The sequence below is a fragment of the Artemia franciscana genome, unplaced genomic scaffold (assembly GCF_032884065.1).
Source record: "Artemia franciscana unplaced genomic scaffold, ASM3288406v1 Scaffold_7461, whole genome shotgun sequence".
Taxonomy (NCBI): domain Eukaryota; kingdom Metazoa; phylum Arthropoda; class Branchiopoda; order Anostraca; family Artemiidae; genus Artemia; species Artemia franciscana.
This window is the reverse complement of record NW_027067550.1, coordinates 1-5,053: the sequence shown is the minus strand read 5'-3', so window position 1 is coordinate 5,053 and position 5,053 is coordinate 1. Positions and strand designations below refer to the sequence as shown.

The 5,053-nt window shown below is 32.3% G+C and overlaps 1 long non-coding RNA gene across 1 annotated transcript; it reads left to right on the top strand.

Annotated features, from left to right (window-relative positions):
* Nucleotides 1–386: 386 nt before the first annotated feature.
* On the top strand, nt 387–3,741 carry LOC136043598 (uncharacterized). Its single transcript, XR_010621670.1, has 2 exons — nt 387–2,357; nt 3,597–3,741. It is a non-coding gene; the product is annotated as an uncharacterized LOC136043598 (long non-coding RNA).
* The last annotated feature ends 1,312 nt before the right edge of the window (nt 3,742–5,053 follow it).

Below are 5,053 nucleotides of genomic sequence, written 5' to 3'. Positions count from 1 at the left end.
TTTCTACGTGAACATATGTCTTATATAACTTGAATGACGTCACCATCAAAGCAAAAATGACGACAACTAATTTCATGACGTCAGCCGACACAGAAACATGACGTCACCTGACAACTAATTTCATGACGTCAGCCGGCACAGAAACATGACGTCACCTGATCCACAGATCCACAGACAGACAACTTATTTTTATATAGATAGATATATATATATATATATATATATATATATATATATATATATATATATATATATATATATATATATATATATATATATATATATATATATATATCATGAAAAGAGAAATCACCAATGCAACAGCACAAACACACACAAAAAAAATAAAAAAAAAAAAAAAAAGAGACAGAAGGAGAAAAGGAAGACTGTTTTCCTAAATTAGTGATTAATATAGACCAGCACTTGAATGAGGCCTTAACCCTACTCATCCATACAATCACATAGGTCAAACAGCATAGCCACACACAATCAACCATAAAGAATAATCCATGGACAGGCAGTCATGTCGTCAATAAGTATAAGTCGACATTTACCAAACAATAGAAAAAATAATATAGACAAATAATTCAGAGGCAACACCCAACATAAGGGCTCATCAGGAGAATACACTGGCCTATATAGGGTTTCGTCACTCTAAATTCTCTACCCAGCACAGTGTTGTGGCTACCACAGAATATCCATGGCATCCCCGCTTCAGGTATCACCCCCAAAATATATGCCTATGAAAGAAAAAAAAACAGCAAATGTAAAACAACCAAGTAAAACCAAAACAAGCTTATCCTGTTAATATATCCCTCCCTTTAGCAACAATAGGTAAACTAAATATTATAAATTTTACCAAATCACAAATATTAACACATTGCAAAAAACCCTGAATGAACTAATCAATTATAGAATTCATATTTACCATGTGGCTAATTTTTAAGAAAATCCGCTCAATTAGAAACACAATTCAAAATAAATGGCGCTTCGACAACATTTCTCGAACCTCCGAAATTAGTTGAAAATTTCTTTAAGTATTTCTAGATAATTCTTTTGATATTTATTTAAAAAATCGTTATAATGAAAACTAAATTTTTTAAATTGCCAAGTTAATTTATTTGCAGAAAAACCTCTTGATATCAATTTTTGGCTTGAGACTTTACATCTATTTTTAAAATCAATATAATTACTACAAATCCTTGCATAACGAAGTAACTGTGAGAAAAACGCTGAATATGTGATATTTGAGTGTATATTACTTTCAGGGAATGGGAAACTAATCACTTCAAAATCAAAATCATCCGTTTTATTATACATTTTAAAACTTAATTTATTATTATCACAAATATTAATATTTAAATCTAAGAAATGATCTTCATGACCAGCGCCATGACTAGGCTCAAGAATAAGCACTGATGGATATATGTTTTTAAGAAATATCAATGAAATCCTTACAATTTAAGACCAAAATATCATCGAAATATCTTTTATTATTTGACAAAGCATGTTTTAAATTAATTGGATTATTCTTATCCATCATATATTTATATTCTAGTTGACTTAAAAACAAGTCAGCTATAAATGGGCTGGCATTCCCCCCCATGGGAATTCCCACAATTTGCTTGTACAAATCACCCCCAAATCTTATATAAGTATTGTATAAAACAAATTCCAATAACTCAAAAATCATATCCAAGCTCATATTCATATTGCATAAAACAGAAAGGCAGAAAATTACACAGTAGTTTATAAGGCTTTCTCAACAATCATTCACTGAAATATATATATATATATATATATATATATATATATATATATATATATGTATATAAATAAAAGGGATATAACAAAGTGACCGGCCACTGATTCTTTTAAGCACCACTGATGCTGTATTCAAGTGTGATGCTGATTGCACAAAAAAGAAAGGCAAAAAATTACACAGTAGTTTATAAGGCTTTCTCAACAATCATTCACTGAAAAAAATATGAGGAAATTTCAAAGTATATAGCATATAGTTTTCATAGTGTATAGTTTTATAGAGTAAAGTTTTCGCAATATAAAGCGACAAGGATTCATTTTGCTGATGTGAATGAATTGACAATTCTTAATACTTAATTCAAAAAGCCATGCCTTATTACCACTATCTCTGAATTAAAACAAGCCGATTCATCAATGAAGACATTGCTTAAGTGTGACATTTGGACACTCAGGGCTTATCCCTACACCGAAAACGCGGCAAATCTGTTCGATTGTTTGTATCACCATCATCAAGATTTCCTTCGTGTGGCAAACATAGGTCTTTGGCTGCCCTTTTAGCCAGCCCTTTGGCTGGCTGAGAACTAGTAAAAAAAATGGTAAGTATATAGCTCTTTTTAACTTCTTTAAATGTATTGTCGTCGACCTTTTCTAATGGAAAACTAGGCTAATAAAAGCGGCAGGCCTTTGGTGTGTGTCTGGTTAACCTTTGGGCCTACATTAATAGAGCACATACTCCACCCCATTACTGTGCAAATATAGCCTATACCCTGAATTGTGTCCTGAATCAAAAATTCATTGTTCTCGCTCAGGTAAAATGAAGGTTTTTTGGTAAATATGGAACAATCTATAGCCTACTTCTTACCATGAAATAGCCTACAAAGAGTAGACCTATAGGCTACCACAAAATGCATTTTTTTGTGTGTCATTTCTAGATAAAGCTATTAAAGTGTACATTTTGTTTGGCTTGGGTATCAACTTAGTGGGTCTTCCAATTTAGTAATAGCCTAACACTGAAAATAGATTCAGCAGCATAAAACTTTCATTCAATCTCATCCCACTCTGTATTCAGTGCATCAAAAATAACAAGAATATAAGAGATTCAATGACAATGAGGTTCTATTTTTGATGAGAAACAACCCTTTCATATCTGGGCAATGTAACATAGATTCAAGGTTATGAGTTCTCACTGTAAACACCTATGAAATTCCTTTAGATTTATGCTTTCTTCAGTTTTAACTTGTTTCTTTAGTTTGTGTTCAAAATACTCCCTTTTGGCAAGATTCTTCAAGTTAAAAAGTATGTATCAATCACACTGGTCCTTCAACTAAAAAATTTGAATGCCTTTCTCTTTTCAGCTGATGCCTAATTTAATTGTTAGTTATGCATCTGAACTATATTATTCTAATTTTATCAGTCTTTTGGGATAATCAAATTCTTATTCCTAATTTCAATGGCAATTGAAATCCCTTTTCATATAGGCTATGGAATAATTTCTGTTTGTTTTAAGTTTTAATGTTGCCTCTAACTTTCAATTTAAAAAAAAAAACATGTTTTTGTATTTAATTTCTGAATGTTTTTAAATTAATGCAGGTTTTGATTTTGGCTAGCGACAAATGAATAATTAAAGCAAAATTTGCATATACATATGTTATGTATGTTATATATATGTATATATATAAAATATATTTGTGGAACTATTGAGTCCAATCATCATAGATACCAAAACCTACTTTTGGCTTAAAAGCATGAGTGTACTTTTTTAGATGCATTTTATATTGGGCTAGTGTTTTGGCATTGATAACCTACTTGACATTCTAACCATGACTTAATTCAAGATCAATGTTCAAATTAGGCATTTGATTGTGGCCACAGATATTGCATTCCAAAAACATGGCAATGTGATGGCACCAAGGACTGAGAATCTAAATGTCATGGCAAAGCCGACTGCTCAGATGACAAATTGCCAGAGCTGGTGTCAAGGTTTGTTTTTAATCCAGGCTGTGTTCAGACACAGAACTTAGTCTTGGATCATATGTCAATGTTCAATGTTGTTGAGCGTTAGCTGATGTCAAATCCAAGATTTTGACCAATTACTTTGAAGATTCAAAGACTGTGGGACTTGGTCTATGGCTGATTCCTGCATCTGGACATAGCTTTAGGCAACTTAAACAATATATTTTCTCCAGATTCTGTTCTGGTCTTCTACGTTTTGGGAGGCTATCTTTTTTCAGATGAAAATTGTTTCTTTTATGGACACTTATTCTGAAACTAGGGACTTGGGGGAATCTGGGATAAAGTTATAATCATTTGAGAAATTTGGATTTTTTTCTCAAACAAAGGGTGGAAACTCATGGATTGTATATTTTCAGTTGCCTTGAAAAAACTTGTATGGCAACAATGACTTACTTTGTAAAGATAAGTGAAAAAAAAAATAAAGCATGGAATATTATAATGTTTATTATCTTTTTGGTAATTTAGGTAGATGTGCCTTTTTTTGAAGTATTGCCTTTTATTGGTGTATAATGCTGAAACAGTGGAGAATTAGCTAGGCTATACAACAGTTGTAGATTAAGAACCTTCAACCTATGTACTTAGAAATTCTTTTCAATGGCTGGTGACTTTTTTCCCTTAGTCACCTGCAAATGTGAAGGAGATTATCCAAATAGACCACCAACTGCCTTTGTAGATCACAGCTGATGTGACACATTTACTGATAATCTGAGTGGGTATTGAGTGGGGTCAAAATCCTAGACCCTAGTACAGTTCAAACTATAGCCTATCCGCTTGTCAGCAAGCTCTGAACTGCTCAATAATGAAACATGGGGGATAGAGTTTTGATGAAACTTTGGGATGGAGGATTGACTACTGGTTAGGCATGTGATTTAGAATAGAGATAAACTCTTTGAGTTTTATTCCCATCAGGTTTGAGGAAAGAAAGGAAAATAGACTAAAGTATTTTTTAGTCCAATCCGTGGCTTCAGTGATCTTTCTAGCAAGTATTCTAAACCAGTCATTTTTATTTTAATTCCTCTTGCTCTTGCCACTTGTTGTCCTAATTCCGTCCATTTACATTTTCAATTTTTGTTTATTTTGCTGGATCCCTCTTATATATGAGTCTTTGAATTTACCAGGGGAAAAAACCCCTTAAAATGTAGAATAAGCTCAATGAAAATTACACCATGAAATTCAGGATATCAACCAGTTCATGGTAACAAACTGTAAGGAGTGACCCAGCTCAATAGTAACTGAAACTCTAAAAAATAGAGCTTTCTTACCAATAGATACATCAAAA